This window comes from Amphiura filiformis, chromosome 14, assembly GCF_039555335.1.
Source record: "Amphiura filiformis chromosome 14, Afil_fr2py, whole genome shotgun sequence".
Lineage (NCBI taxonomy): Eukaryota > Metazoa > Echinodermata > Ophiuroidea > Amphilepidida > Amphiuridae > Amphiura > Amphiura filiformis.
The window spans coordinates 20,459,074-20,476,749 of NC_092641.1; the positions used below are offsets into that span (position 1 = coordinate 20,459,074).

A 17,676-nucleotide genomic window follows, 5' to 3' on the forward strand; every position below is an offset into this window, starting at 1 on the left:
ACAAGAAATATTGAGTCTTCTTCAACACACATTATTTTCCAAATATGTTTATCATCTGTTATTTCACTGCATCTGTGGGTCAAAGAACTAAGGGCTGACCAGGGAAAGCTTTGAGCCTGGACTCTGTGATTAGAATTGATCATTTGGATGATAGGATTTTGTACAGAAATCTTGCTGGCCAGTTGTTTTGATAAACTGTGCATATTTAAACAAGGTTGTCCAACTCTGGTTCCTTAATCCATAAATCCCAACAGATGTGAGGATTTGCTGTGGATTGTGTTATAAAATGTACCAAATTTGCTCATTGTAGCAGAAAATGTTGGTAATTTTATGACCTCCTGACTTTTGAAGGAGAGTCCTGACTATCAAATGTATCAAACATAGTTTACAAGTGAGGAGAGTCCTTCTCAGGGTTGCCAAAAGATTTCAGCCCGAATCGCGGGTCAAATAAGTCGCCCAATTTTTCTCTTTACCATTGGTTTCTATGGGGCAGGAAACTATCGGAAGTCACGGGAGCCAATGTTGAAAAGTCGCCCAAATTTGTTCTTAACCATTGGTTTCTATGGGACAGGAAACTGTCAAAAGTCGCGGGGAAAATCTTCAAAAGTCGCTCAATTGGGCTACCAAATCACGGGTTTGGCAACCCTGGTCCTTCTGACTATCCATTGCTATTGAACCTACATGTAGTAAAGAGACCCAGAATAAACAGAGTTTTGTAGTGGGTGTTTTAAGTTTGATTAGAACTGCAAAAGAAAATGGCTGCCAAGTTTATCGACCTGATTCTTGCACAAGATCAGTTGTACGTGCTTTACACACATAGTTTGCGAATTCTGTAAATTAGCCAAATAATGAGCGAACAAGCTAGGCATATTTGTACTCAATTTGGTTGCATATATTGAATATTGAATTATTCAATAATCTTAAAATAAAAGGAATAAGAATATATATTTGTTTGAAAATTTTATGTTAAAAGAAATTTTAGAGGGTTAAAGTAACATCACATGCACTTGAAGAGTTAAACTGGCTTGCCTGTGCATATCACTATAAAAGCAAAGGGTGTAGATCCATAGGTCACCAATATATTCAGACCACATCAGCAAACCTTCCCAAGGGCTGTAAGGTAGTCTCAATACTGCAGCTTTCCTTCACATCATTTCCGTTGCCTTCTCTCCTTTTAGAAGTGAGCAAATTCAAATTCATGACAAGTTGTTTGCATCGACTAAATTATAATATTTGCCTCGAGTCGTAACCATTCATTGATTTACAGGTTGGAAAAGCTTCAGGTTTGGGGTGAATATGAATATAATAATAATAATAAATTAATTAATTAGTCAATGAGGGTAGTAATTAGCCTATGGCAGGTTAATTAGTCGGTTCAGTTGTTCTATTCTCTTATATCATACCACCTGGATATCTAGGGGGGTTAGATGCTAATAATTACTAGCAAGGGAAGGGTAATTAGTAAGCTTACAGAATTCTTTTAATGTAAGCTTATAATTGTTGGTGCGTTATTTGTACACATTTATAGTTGCTTATTTAGTTGATATAATGAGTATCATGAGTGTCTAGTTGTAATTAAGATGGAATGAAATTAAAAAGTCTTTGGGTTGTATACCAAGGGAGATGTATCTGCCCGGGGCTTGTATGGAGGCATAAGTGTGGGGTTAACATCCCTGGGATGGGAGTAATTACATGTAGTCTCAGATGACAGGTGTGCAGAATTTTGATACTTTGTGAATCTCCAATGAAAAGCGGGTTATGTTACAAATTAGTGATCTTAGAGTAAGATTTTCTTTTTGAACTGGGATGCACCGTGATTATAAAGCATAAATTTGAAGAAAATATACCTGGATTATGTTATTTGTCAAGTTGTCTGCCATTTTAATTATTTATGTAACATTTTTCATGAAATTTGATTACTTACAACAAAAATAGAGAAGATCATTCCTGGAGGGTGGTTATCATCAGGTGCTTCAGAGAAGATATCTTACACTTCCCATAATGCATTTCTTTCAATTTTCTGTACTGATTTGCTATATTGTGCCACATGGGATAGTGATGAAATATACCTCAGTGAACAGAGCACATCCAGATCTTGCAAACTATGTTTATTTCTTGACTAGCGACCCATGTTCAGCTAGTCTATTTTCAAAAGGAAAACAAAGGAAACCTGTACAAAGTAATGGGAGCATCGTTTGTTGAAATGATGCGATGTATTATGTTGCAAAGGATTCTGGGAAGGGTAAGATATCTTCTTCTGGTGTGCTTCAATTCAGATAAAACCCAAACCTGTGTAATAGTTCCCATTCATCACTAGCTTAACAAGGCTTCATTCATGTCATAATGTTTCTGTGTTGTGATATCAAATTAATACACCAGAAAAGGAGAACACAAGGTCTGATGTCATGAACAGGACTACACTGATCATTCATGATACCAAGAAGTCGTAAAATGATACACCTAATCAGTATATGTAGAGATAGCACTCTGTATTACCCCAAATCTGGATAATATATGAGACTAAAAATGCTAGTGCTTGGGATTATGTGTGTTACATCTGCTGAATTTGGAGATGACTTTCTTATTTCTGATTGGATGATTATGAGATATATTAATCTGAGTGACCAATTAAAATACGGCTTATAAATATTTAAGCTCAACCTCATCAGCCCTACCACCATTCTTACCATGTTGCTGATTGGCTCAATAAATCATAATCATGACAATAACTTTTCTTGTAACCAATCAGCATGTAGTTCTCATAGACTTAATATTTAAAGATGTAAATTGTAATGATATCTGGGTGTATCAATATCGGCTGAGATTTATGTCCAATTATTCAATTTTCAATATGGGACTAGAATTTGAAATTTTGTAGGAAAATTTTGATAAAATGTTTGATTATAATTGCAAATTGGTTGATGAAGATATAAACCATTGTTATTATATAAATTATTTCAATATAGGCCTATGCAGGCTTTTATGCATGGTGAAATTGATGAGTGAGGTTGAGATTTAAAGATTTGAGAATTTGATGATAATTTTGATTGATTATAATAATGGGTTTCTATGATATTTTCAATGGATTCAATTTGAATTTCAAGATGAAACCAAACCCAGTACTGATTAATGGATAATGATTTGGAATTTGGAGAATAATGTATCGGCTTTTTGCTCTGGGAATTGTTGATGCATTAGACATGGGAAGCGTTCATCTCATCCCATATCACACATGTGCACAGTACTGCACACAAAATTGCATGCACATACACACCCCTGGATGCGTGTGCACATACATACCCCTGGATGCGTGTGCACATGCATGTATTACCTGTAGAATCTTGTATTGAAAAAACTCAATATTTGCTATCATCTATTAAGGCATTGATCTGAACTCAAAGTAAAACATTTACATTGATTCCTGGGAGCGATATTTTTTTTCCTAGTCAACATTTGCATCACATAATACATTTACATGATATAGGCCTATGAGGCTGGATTGAGCTGTGTTCAGTTTTATACGGCGGATTTATTGCCATAATTATTACCTCTTACTTAACAAAAGAAAAACAAATTTATTCCAATTAAAATTCTACCAGGGTTCGAACCCACAACCTTTTGATTGACAGTCGAGATCGAATACCACTACGCTGTGAGTGCTTCTGCCAGAAATGCGTTTGTTCATCATACTTATTGATTACGGAATAAATCGCAAACACACGATATATATATTACTTGTCTATTACTAATAAATACGTATATAATCTCCAATCTATGCAGTTCCTATGCAAATGTTGACTAGTAAATTAATATAGGCTTCCTGGGATGCAAGGCATCTGGTCAGGTGTTTCAGTAATCCTGAAAATTCCTTGCACTGCCTCACTATCCTAAATTTGCAATTCTGGACCCAATTGTAGACTTAGATATGCATATGAATCTTTGGCAAGATTTTAGAATAAGGAAGACCTGCATTTTATTCCATGATGATGCACTTTTCTTAAATTTTAAAATAACATGAAATAATCAGAGGGTGCATGTGGAATCTAAGTGGAATATCAAATTCTGAAATTATGCTGAATAAAAACCATCTAAGAGAAAAGAACCTGACCTCACACAAGTTTGACTTTACGCAGCAAATAAATTGATCAAAACCACTTAAGAACGCATTTGTCCTGAACAATGTAATATATGCAAAAACTAATCAGAATCACATCCATGTAACAATTAAATTCTTTGGACCTTCACTGTCAACCAATATCTCATAATCTGCTCAGTGTGCAAAAATTATTTGATAGGATTTATGTATTACTATACACAAACATTTTTATGAATTCAAATATGCAGAATCACAATATGCAGAAAAATGCAGATAATAGTAGCACTAATTATTGGAATCAAATTAAAATTTTCTGGCAGCAGTCCATAACATCTGCATGAATTTTGCCAGCTAAAATTTTGTTAATTGACCTTCAAGTGAATATTAAATTTTCTCTTGATGATTAATTTTGTGAAATTTCAATGAATAAGCTTTCAAGATTCTAGCTGGTAATTTGACAGAAAATAAATTATTATAATTTGTGTAATTTGAATGTACTTTTACATCTTTTGAAGTTCCTATTTTCTCCCCAATGCATAACTTAGCTTGGAAGAAGAAGCATACTGAGGGTTTAAGAAAGCCCTATCTGGAATTAGGGCTGGTGTCGGCACCGTTTTTTAATGTCAACATGTCTATATAATTCGTATACCGACGTCGACTAAAAAAAATTCTAAAAATAAAAATAAAATTATTTTCAAAAAATATTTTTGGCCAGAAAAGCAAGTTATAGGCCCAAAATGACTTGTTATTCAAGGTTGGAAACCAGAGAAATACTGCAACTCAAAAAAAAAAAAAAAGCCAATTTTTTTTACAAAGTTGGATCAAGTTGTACATTTTAATTACTTCTGCATACTAATTCAGTGTGTCCCTGACTGTTCAATAGAAGCAAAGGTAATCAAAATGTACAACTTTATCCAACTTTGTAAAAAACTAGAGCGATAACCGCACCATAGCTGAACCATGTGGCTTCGGCAGTATATTGTGGTAGGCCTATACCTACAATTGAAGCATTTTGAAAACTTGACCTTTGACCCCTTTATTGCACCTTAATGACCTGAAATGAATTTTAAAATATTTGCAACATGTTTAGAATGTCATAAGAATCATTGCGTTTAAATTTCAGCTCAATCGGAGCATTTTGAAAAACTTGACCTTTGACCCCTTAATGACCTTAAATGAATCTTAAAATGTTTTTAAAATGTTTAGCATGTCATAAGGATCATTGCATATAAATTTAAGCTCAATTGGAGCATTTTGAAAAACTTGACCTTTGACCCCTTTATGACCCCTTAATGACCTTAAATGAATTTTAAAATGTTTTATACATGTTTAGAATGTCATGAGGATCATTGCATTTAAATTTAAGCTCAATCGGAGCATTTTTGGTTAAAATGACCTTTTTTGACTCCTGTGACCCCTGGATGACCTCTGACGTTTGGAAATATTTTTATTATATTCTTTATGTTTTTCTCTTTCATATGACACCACTCATGGGGTCATACCTTCGTGGCATTTAGAGATATATCCATTTCAGACCAAATGGTTAGTTAGGGACCTAGTAACCTAGTAACCTAGTAACATACACAATTATAGGCTGATACCATTTCATGGTTCAGCAAAAATTGGCTTTTTTTAGTAGCAGAATTTCCCTGGTTTCCAACTTTGAAAGTCAATTAATTGTATTGTAAATGTAATGTCATGATGGTGCAATCTGGATGGGTCATCATACATCCTCCCCCTCCCCACCCCCATCTGTCTTATCAATATGGAGATCATCTTGTTTCATGAGAAGGGGAGGTTGTTTTATTCAACAAATATTTTCAAAATAATGGAATTGACCTTTTCAGTTCTAATGGCATTATGGCACTCTCTCTTTGAAAGTAAGTTGTAATGTCATGTATTGTAGATGTTTGCATCAACCCGGGTATTGGTGAAACCTATGAGCAAATAGCCTCAATTCCAATGGCAGAGTCCAATGACCTCTACTCAAAAACCATAGTATTAACATTGACCTCAAGTTGTTGGGTATGAGTTTTAATACCCAACATATTCAAAGGTCATTTGATGAATGTACAAGTATATTGGGATTAAGGAACTGTGACTGAACAGATGAGCATGTTTAGGTGGATGCAGACAGTGGACACAACACCTGCCCTGATGCAGAGTGGTTATTGAAATTTCCCAGCATCAGGAGGAAAAGCCAGGAGGGAGGATGAGAGGATGGTGAGATGGGGATGAATATTGACAACAGGAGGGAGGATGAGAGGATGGTGAGATGGGGATGAATATTGACAGCCAGTGATGGAATGCTCACTCCACTCCAATTCCATTCTTAGTCAACGATATGACGGATTTGCAACAACACATATGCATGACTACTTCTTTGTTTCATTTCTTTTTATCAAACCATAGTTCATGAAATATGTATGATGGATTGTAGGATGGATTTGAATGATTTGTATATGTGTGAATTGAATGAGAAGGTTGTCATGGTTGTGATGCAGAGATAAGGAGGTTGCTACTGTAGCGTGAATTGTTTGCAATATTATTTGGGCTTGACATTTTGATTTGTATTTTTAACAAGATGGCTCTTATGTGATTTTAGCCTAATTTTGACATTTTTTCAATTTCATTTCTCCCACATCCATCATGTCATGGAAATCATATTCAGCCTTTTTCTTACATTAGTCACATAAAAGAAGGGTATTTTAAGCAAAATTATCCTATCATAAAAGGTCAGAAAAGTAGCAAATCTTGAATTGACAAAACAAACAAGAAATGAACACTGCCATATAAGGAGCTTATTGATATAATTGAGGATTAGAAACCCATGAATGGATGGCATCAGATGGATGAATCTCTGGAATCATGATGAGCAGCTTTGTGGTGCTTTCAAAGGACTCCTTTGTAGGCCAACAATGGGCCTTTGTGGTTATTATATGACGATTATTATTAAGTATCTGATGGAATTTTGGGTTTTGTCAACTTTTGTTGCAATTCACTGATTTGAATGAATGCTGAGAGCATTGGGAAATGGGATCATGAAACATTTTACAATTTCATGTGATTTGATTAGCATAAGATTGTGAGGTGTTTTGCAGATAAACAGATCAGATCACCTCTTACCAAAACCCACAAAGAAGATAATATGATTTAAATATTGAAATTCATTGTTAAAAAATGGATTGTTTGTAGAATAAATGGCATAATGATACAGTGAGTGTATTTGAGGCCGCTACTTTGAATCTAAATTTTGGGCACATTTTGCCCTCTTCCTGAAATTCTCTTTTCTCCCTTAATGTCCCCCCTGGAAAAAGTTGCTGGTGCTACTATGGAAATACTGTATTTGGTATTACAAAATAACAGCAGCCAAGTCGATAGGCAACATCAGTAATGGCATTTTAATCCAGAGCATCATACCAATAGTGTCATAGAAGTTATTAAGATGATAGATTTGAAAATGTGGTTTTGAAGAATAGAGGCACAACAAGGTGAACTTTAAATCAGGTCTTGAAACACAAAATTGAATGTGATGATTTGATGTTATACTTACTACTAGCCTTATTTCCTTCTAATCCAAACAAGGGATGTATTTGATGGGAGGAGGGACATTGTTCTAATGGAGGGGCAGTGTAACAAACCCTAATCACCACAGTGATAGCAGATGTATTTATATTGCTGTTCAGTGTTATATTATGTTTTGAAAAATACTTAGTTCAATTTGGACGTACATAAGCAGGCAGTGTAGCAAGCCTCAATTTGGTTACAATGGCATCTATGACTTAGTATTACTATTCAAGAGAATTCTGCTGATAAATTTTATTATTTTTCCAAATAAAAAGGTACAAGAAAACTGCTATTGAGCATGGAATTGATCACAAAAATTAGCAGCATGGGGTTTGATGAATTGTAGCATAGTTGGTTGGTTCTGAAGCAGGTGCACATCTCTGAGATTACACACAGTATATTTAGAAAAGGAGATTACGTTTTCCACTTGATTTATAGACTAGCTCTATCAGTCTTTGTCACCATATTTGTTTGTGTAGGGGTGAGTAAGCATGGATGCTCAGTGAGCATGGATGCTCATGTCTCTTTTGAGATCGGTTATGAAACGAAAAGGAAATTTGTTTCAAATGATGCAAATATTTATCATAATTAATGAGTGTAAAGTTTGATACATGAACTTTTATTTTGTATCGGATTGAGAATTAGTGTGAATAGTTCAAATAGATGTTTACACAGAGGTTCGAAATCTGAGAAAGATTTTATTAAAAGAACATGGCATGTCATGTTCAAAGCTGTCATACTCAATGCAGTGCTTTATGTATGACCCCAAACAGTCACAGGACCTGATTTCAAAACCCAAGATTCGTGTTAAACTTGCAGATAGAATGACACTTCAATGCATCAGGTACATAACATGCATTCCCAACTACATTTGATCAATTTGTGAACTATGAAAATGAGACCATTTTGACTCATACTGGACACAGTTTCTCAATAACACCATCATATCTCAATGCATAGTATAGGACTTTGTCAAAAGGACCAGAATGTTTCCATTTGAAGTCTGGATTGTGTCACTCTCAAACATTCCATAAAAACAAGCAGAAGAATTTGTAACTTTGACCCCTCACAACATTTTGTACTATTCTTAACACTAGCCCTGATTATAACCAGGACATTATGCACATGGATTGAGCCACATCCCTGATTGAGCTTTCCATCATTTCTGTCTCTTGCACAAGACTCATCAATATTCCATCAGGAGAAGGAAACAGCACAAGAATACCCTATCTGCAATAGCTGCCATTTAGACATTTGATATTTTTCTGTATTCTATATTGTACACAATGTAAGAATATGACACCTGGCAGCTATTATGGGTGGACACACTAGACATCAATAATCCATCATAAATAGGAAGCAAGAATGTGACAATGCAAGAGAAAACACCTGCCCTCATGAGAGGTAATTGTGGAATGGTCTGTGTTCAATCAGTGACCTAAAGGGTCACTGTCTACATGGGGCCATTTCAAAATTATGCCTTGGGGCTCAAACTTGACCCTCAATTTGACCTCGTAATTGACCCCTAACAAATTACCAAATTTTATGATCAAGATGAAAACTGCCATGATGAAAAGTTGAGATTTAATCCTCAAATATTTCAATTTATTGAGATGAATTTTTGAATTTCAATCGTCCTCAAGGATCAAATCTAGGATTAGAAAAATCTTGAGTCTGATATATGATGGGTGGTAAAGTCATTTGCATGGGTTGGGCTAACCAGTAACCATAGATATAGCGAAGGGCAAATTTGCACTTCAAAATGTTGGCCTAGGATCAGAGTGGCATTCACAAATTGAGAATAAAATTCTGTATATACATGTACATGTAGGCCTACTGTATTCAATTTCTCCCTACTACTGCTTTCCTCTTCTTATTTTCTCTTAGATTTCCCCTCTTCGTTTTCGCCCACTTGTCATTATTTCCTTCAGTCTCTTACCATCTTCCATATCTACTTGGGACTAATCATATCATGTGTAATCCTCTTGTTTCCTCACTTTTGATCTCGTCTTATTTTCTCTCTCATGATTCTCTTCAAATTTCTTCTCTCCCTCTTTCATTCGCCTCTCATTTATCCATCTACCTGATTTATCCAAAGCAAAATCTCAGCTCAAGAATGAACTGGCCCCAAGTAGTTTTCAAGATTACAATCCCAGCTAGCATGGTATGCATATAGAGAGAGCGATTGAGTTGTGGAATGTTTTTGATCACAGAGAGATTATTGTATGTGCTCTTTTGCAGAACGGTTGGAAATGAAATTGGCGGCTTTCATCCCAATCGTGCATGACCCTTGTTAAAATGGGCCATGGATACATGCATGGTGGAATACATAGCAATAAATCTTTTACTTCATGTATTAGCAACCACAGACAAGAACATTACCATGATGTTTTCATATTAGGCTTGTCATGGATTTGGGCAGTGGAAAGACAGTGTTTTGTCTGGGGTGGGGGAGGTGACATAGGAGGGGGCAATAAATGAAAATGGTCATATTAGGCATAACAATCTAATATCATGGTGACCAACATTCTGGGGGGGGCAATTCTAGGGGAGTCAGCTGCTCCCTGCCCCCTGTGGAAAGGGCTAAGTAATATTTGCAACAACTGCAGGCAGCATAAATTCTGCGGGAAATTCTGCCACAGCTTAAGTTTTGTCATTCACAGAACTGCCAGCTCCTTCGTGTAGGCCCCATGACATGTACAAACTGGGTCTTGGGTCACGGAAGTACAAGAACACAAGAGGTACATAAATAAATAGAAAACAATCAATGCTCTTGTTTTCTTTCAGTAATCAATAGTGTTCAGAGATGTTCTGTGCTTTGGGGTTTATTCTGTCTATTGACTATACCAAGAAATTGTGAGGTTTATTTGTGCATGCTTTGAGGTTTTGTTTTGATTGCATCCATAGGCATAAATTAAGTAATTAGGTCAGTGCATCAACAATTATATTATAATTAGGTCAATTCATAATCAATTTTAATACATTGTATATGCACAGCTTTGACAGAGCATAAACACCACAAGCTGCTTCACACTGTTGAAATTATCCAAATGTCAACTTCTATGTTTAGATGGGATATTACCATGCCCGTGTAGAAATGCTAGCTGACAGCAGCTTGTACAGGGAACAAAATAACTTAAAGGAGTATTTTGTGATGTCATGATCTTTTCATGACATTTTTCAGTAGATATCCATAAAATAAGCTTATTCCCAAAATTTCAGTTGATTCCGATTTTGCGTTTGCGAGTTATACATGATATTACACTGCTCCATAGACAATCGCAGGGTCATTTCATTCCAGTGTACAATAACATAATTCAAATGTCGCGATATTTTTGCTAAATTAATAATCTGCACTTGGGACATTTTTCGTACATAAACATTATGTAGCCATAGGTTTCCAGTGGTATAAAATTTTTTGGGTGGATGATGCTGTGGATCACAAAATGCCCTTTTAATAACAAAATATCTGATTGTCAAAATTGATTCAGTTTAAATTGTGGTTCAAATAGCTGACAATTTACAAAGTTGAACCATTAATTTTGTTTCATGGACTAAAGGTTTATGAAAAGGTCTCTTAAATTTTTTTTGTTGTAATTTTAGTTCTATGCTATATATAGCACAGGATTTGTTTAAAAATTGAGATGAAAAATGTCAACAAAACACCCTGGCAATATTGTGCTCCAAATCACTATTGGCAACTATGAACAGGGCTTCACATTGGGCTACCTGCATCACTAATAGGGCTGCCTATTAAAAGATGTGCAAGGAATATTGTGTTATTGGTGTGGGTATGAATTGATAGAGTCAGTCTGTGTTTTATCTCATTTTATAGACTAGCCAAGTTCAAATAGATTAGTGGTATTGAAGGGCATTTTAAGTAGGTACTTAGAGGGAAGGTCACATGGTAGATCTTCTAAATCCATGGCTGTTATTTTGCTCCTTGAATGCCAACATGAAGAAGAGATATTTTAGAGGATGAAAAAACTTTGTAGTGTATCAAATGGGAAATTATTTGCATGAATGGGTGAAGATGTTCTGATATTGAGAGGGGTGTTGTGTGTTCTCATGCGTGGCTTTCTAATTCACTCCACTGATCTCAATTTTATTTTGAGTAGTGGAATTCCAGGAGCATGCAGGTACTCATAAAAATTACAATACATAATAGTAATTTACTATAATAATCCATAGATCATCTTGATCTAAAGATGATCTATGAATAATCTGATGAAAATAACCAAATATTTGAAATCTGAATTTCCGTAATGACCTGCCAATATTAATAGCTAGTCACTAATCCATGCAGCTGGGATGTAGGCCTATGTATTAATAATAATATTTTAAAGCTTCCATTGTCCATGTCTCCTTGGATATAAACTCATTTATCATTATACCGTTTCTATGGCGATTATTAGAAAATTGCTTTGTCCTTTTCCAGTGCATTGTATACAGAAGAATAATATCCTCAAGTCACTACAGTGAAGTCAAGTCAATTTGCTAATTTTAAAAAGATTTTAAAGATGTGAACGCAAGCTGTTTGGTTGACAAAATATGGAATTCTGGTGTCTCCTTGTCTGAATCAAATCCCTGTACTAAAACCAAACTTTGATGGACAATAAACATGAGTAATCATATTGACAAGATTGGGATTTTGATGCATCAGAGAAAGTAATTCATGTGACATAATGAGACCGCGGAATTCAGCAGACTTGTTTTGGTTAGAGCGATAATAGATGAGATGGTTTGCTAATTTGTCCCATGGCTGTCATGACATTGTGAGACTGCTGAATTCAGCAGACTTATTTTGGTTAGAGCAGACATGGGTATAATGGATGAGATGGCTTGCTAATTTCAAGAGGCAAATTTGTCCCTTGGCTGTCATGACATTGTGTCTATTGTGTTCATTCTTCGCCATTCCTCCTTTGATGGTTTCCAGAAAAGGTTTGCGATTTAACCAAGCACATTGTAAGCTTGTATTTGTAGCCTTTAGGAAGTGAGGAATCTTGGTTTATTGTTGTGATTTTTGCTTTGCATTTTCTACATTGAGTGTTAACCAGAAGTCATTTTGAGAATAGCCCAAGAAGGTCCATCTGCTATAATAGCTGCCAGGTGTTTTATGTATACAATATAGAATGCAGAAATTGTCAAATGTCTACAGGGCAGCTATTGCAGATATGTCTTTCTTGCTCTATTTAATACCCTTGATTTCTTCATTGGGTGTTAACAAGAAGTTGGTTGATGTTGCATATTGCCAAGAGTAAAATTGTCATTGTGGCGTTTTCCACATCCATGATCCAATATCTGGAACATGCAAATATCCTTGAATCTCAATAAGACACTTGGCATTTTTCTGCCACTTAAATGTACACCTAATAGTACAGTAACCTGTTAAAAATTCTGTCTTGAGTACGCACTGGGAAACTCTCTTTTGTCTGGTAATTTTGAGCTGCAAAGTGCATATAAATAGCTTCATTAGAATACATTAAGAAATGTGTGGGAAAATATTGTCCTTTTTAGTACACTAGGATCTTAAATATTACAATGTGTGGGGACTAAGTTCTCTAACCTCAATATGCGTATACACATAGAATGACATTTGAATGTGGCTGATGAGTATAAAAATCTGATGTTGCACATAATGCCTCCTTTGCTGTCTTCAGTAGATAACAAAGTAACTTATTTGACTGAACTTTGAAAACGGTTTCATTATTTTGCTATCTTCAGTAGATAACAACATAAATAATGATTTTTTTATGCCAATCTCCAAGGACACAGTTCCTTAACCTCAATATGCTTGTGCACTCAAATGACCTTTGAGTATGTAGGTTACAAAATATCATAGTCATCAGGTTAGTATTTATGAGCAAACACTGTTTAATGGGTGCTATTGAACTGTGCCTCTGAAAATGAGGTCATTGCCTTTCAGTGATTCCTGGTGCAGCACTTCATCTTCCAGTCTAGAAATGGGTCAATATTTTAACATTTTTGTTCAAATTTTGTTAATTTTGGTTGATAATAATAGTTGTATTATGTGTTTTGTGTAAAGAAATTTTATAATTCAGTCACCCACATCAATCCTGCTTATCTCAAATTGATGGAATTTAAATGCAAATTTCATGCAGTGATAATATCCAATTCTTTACTTATTCATGATTTGCAAATTTATTTTTACTTACTAAAAGTGCACAGTTGAAGTAGTAATGTCTGTCTGCATTGGAAGCAGCCGATCCTGATCCAGGTGTTTGTCAAGTACTGATTCATTCATTCATTGATTTGGGAGAAAGCATTTTAATATGCAATTCAAGTACTTGTGCATACAAGATGTATCAATACCATGCATACCAGCCTGGTTTCTCAACATCGACATGGTAGGCTGGCCTTACAGACTTATTAAGAGGGTACTACACCCTGCCCAATTTTGTGTTTATTTTTGCATTTTTCTCAAAAATTATAGCGCATTGGGGACAAGTAAGATATGTATATTATAGGGGCAAGAACTACAACTACTGCACTGGAAATTTTATTTCAGCACAGACAACAGTTGTGGAGTTACAGTCAAAAATGAGGAAAACCAATATTTGATCAATAAATCAATAACTACTTGCTTTGAGTTGCTGAATTTTCAGTACAGTAGTTGTAGTCCTTGCCCCTATAATATACATATCTTACTTATCACTAATGTGCTATAAATTTTGAGAAAAATGCAAAAATAGGCCAAAAAATGGCCAGGGGTGTAGTACCCCCTTAAGGTCCAGAGATGTATGCAGATTTTAAGGACATTTAAATCGATGTTGGGTTTTTCAAATCTAGGCCATTTTATCATGAAATTAAGTTTAAAAAGGAGCTGCATTTTGTGAAAAAAAAGGATAAAAGTACATCCATGATTCAGAGCATCTGAACTTCCTGAAATAGGTCAATAAACTGTAATCTTGAGAGTTTTATCTTGAAATTACTTGCATGCGCGCACACATACCAATACGCACTTGAGACAGACAGAATAAAGGAATTTTTGACTCATTCTCATCTCAAGTTTATTAAAGAAGTTAACTGCCATTGTAATGAAATTTATATACCGTATTCATTCCAATAAGCGCCCAGGGCGTTTAACAAAGTCATTTTAGGTGGGCGCTTATTTTTTACCTGGTTTACCTAATTTTTGTGAGGGGCGTTTATTAGAGACAAATTTGTTATAAAAGGGTCCTGACACGTTCTAGTAGCTTTTCTGATGTTGAAAATGCATTGCAAGTTTTCACATGATGTGCAGTCCTCCAGCTATTTCCCTGTATCAACGTCTATCTGTCACTTAAACATTAAAATGGTACCGTACACTTTAGCAAATTGAAAATACCCTGGGTGGGCGCTTATTGGGGCATGGGCGCTTATTGGAATGAATACGGTACATCAATTTTCTTTTGTGTCGGATTTTGAATAAAATGAATTATCAATATTACAAAGCATGCTTTATGCACATTCTGAAGTACATACCAGTGAGTATATAGTAAGCTATACATGGCCGTATATCATGATTCATCAATTAATATTTCAACATATCTTCACCGTTTAGCAAAATGCAAGCCTCCGAGTAACAACGCGTGAATCATGACAACTCGCAGACAAATGAGAAAAATACTTAATTGGACATCAAAAATAGGTCATCCAAAAGCAAAACGTTTTGAAATGAAATCTCTCATTTGCTCAATTTCTCTCCATTGCGATTTTATTTTGGCTTATCAGTGGATCAACAAAAGACGCGCGTATGAGAACGTCATTGGATTGCAGCCACCATATCATTCATAATTTACGATGGTGCGAAGTTTAATCGCTGGGCGCTATACAACTGGAGATATTATCTCGTCATAAAATAAGAAAGCCGACTTTATAGACCCAGGAAAGCGTTAAATTTGTAAACCATGAACGCTTGAATTCAAAGCAGGGACAACCTTACCACAGCCCTCAGGGCAGTGGTTCACAGACTATACCAATGGCTTGAATTCAAACTGATTGGTGATTCAATTGAAAATTGTGAAATTACAGTATTTCAAGTTTTTAAAGAATGACTGAAAAGTTTTGAAATTACTGTCAGAGCATAGAGTGAGAAAATTGGACAAATATTGCCATGGTTACTTATCTAAATATTATGCTATATCAAAACACCCGAACAATTTGATACAACCAGTGGTGGGGTAAAATGCAATGATACATATTAATAGCACAGGTGAAAATTGAAATATTCCATATCAAGCAAAATATGCAGGAAAATATGGTACATGTAGCTTTTGCATGAATTTGACTTTTATTTTGAGGTGCCATTGTAGTTTCATGACACCATTTAAACTCAATCAACAAAGTAACTTATGATTGGTGTCAGAACTCACAGTGCATTTTGAATGGACATTCCTTCATTCTACTCATACTATTTTAACACATCGGGCAGGGCAATAAAATGGGAATGGGATGATACGGGGCCTACACTACATGGGAATAAAGCTTTCACAAGATACCCTGTATTCTATTCTCATCCTAACTCCATAAAACATTAACAGTTTCCTCTCATTGATTGTGTGATAAATTAAGACTGATTCGTTGACTTGGAGCTACCATCACTAGCCTAAGTGGTTTGAAGTTCCTCCTCATCAAGGCAGGCAATCATAGGTGAAGATGCTATCTAAAATGTAATTAGATTTCAAGGCGACGAGAAGAATCGCAATATAGGCCTATATGATTTATCATATACTATTCGCAGGCCTTGCCTCCTTTGCTACCATAGCACACTCCAAACTCATTTAGATTTATGTAGTGATTAAACTCATTGCACATATTTGAGAAGAAAATGTGATTAGTGTGTTCAATAATTAATTCAGATCTTAATTTCATGCAAAATTTATAAAATTGAGTCTTAATTCCATGAATATTTACTTAATTGGGCAAATAATTTGCCATATGTAGCAATTTCATGTCCTAATTAATTTTCACTAGTTAATTTTGCTAAGAATATTTGGTGCAAATAGGGTCTGTAACATACATTTATTCTCTAGAAGTAAGGGGACCTGGTGAGGTTGAGGTAAGCGACAGGTAGTCCTTAACCCCCTCCATGTGGGTGTTGACTGCAGAGGACAAGTTTCACATTTTCTTCAAAAATTCAAAAATTTCAGAATAGTACATTTTCATTACCATATTTGGCATCAGCATGAAAAATGCATTAAAATGAGTACAAACAAGCCTAGTAATCCTGATCAGAGGTTCTTGAGATAGCTCTTGATATTTTGAGAAAATATTTCAAAACTTGGACTGTTGAATATACTGCGGTATAGACAAATTGTTCATGATTTTGCAGGAGGCAATGTGTCTGCAAGCATCCCCTGGATGTATTGGGGATATGTATAAAATATCAGAAATATATTATTCACTGCCCTGAAGTCATTTCTTTAGATCAAGTGATTGTCTGGTAATTTACGCTTCTTGATTTTGTGTGAAATTTTGTAAGAATCGTAAGTGACAAAACTGAGGTCGCTTGCACTCACGCCATCCCGTCTTGACTCATCCTCGTCAAAATAGACCAATTTTGACACCTTTGAAAGTTGAAATCCCAACAAAATGCCTTTCTTTGCATGCACATTTCACTTTTTATACCAAAATCTTCGGTGTATTGAACTAAATGGTCGTTTGGCCACCAAACCAAGTAATTTGTGGGTGTTGAAAGTACTCATCGCGGGGTCAAATGCGGGCGTTTGGTATACATACATGAATGAGCAATTACTTACATGCCTGTGCTGTATGTTAACGTCACCTGGTCAAAATACGACAATCTCAAGTTTAGACAAAATTATTTGCTTATGATTTCAACTTCATAGTTGTGTTGACCATGAGCAAACACTCAATATGTAGGACCTTAAACGTGCCAATCTCTTGGGGCTAAGTTCTAAAAGCTAATATGGTTTTACATGCATATAATGACCTTTGCTTGTGGTGGGTACAAAAACTCATAGTCAACAACATAGGGTCAAGTGTGTCAC

At 35.3% G+C, this 17,676-nt stretch overlaps 1 protein-coding gene across 1 annotated transcript in view; it reads left to right on the top strand.

Annotated features, from left to right (window-relative positions):
* LOC140169260 (uncharacterized) overlaps positions 1-17,676 on the top strand; it is a 196,695-nt gene that overhangs the window by 14,144 nt on the left and 164,875 nt on the right. The gene's annotated exons all lie outside the window — the stretch shown is intronic.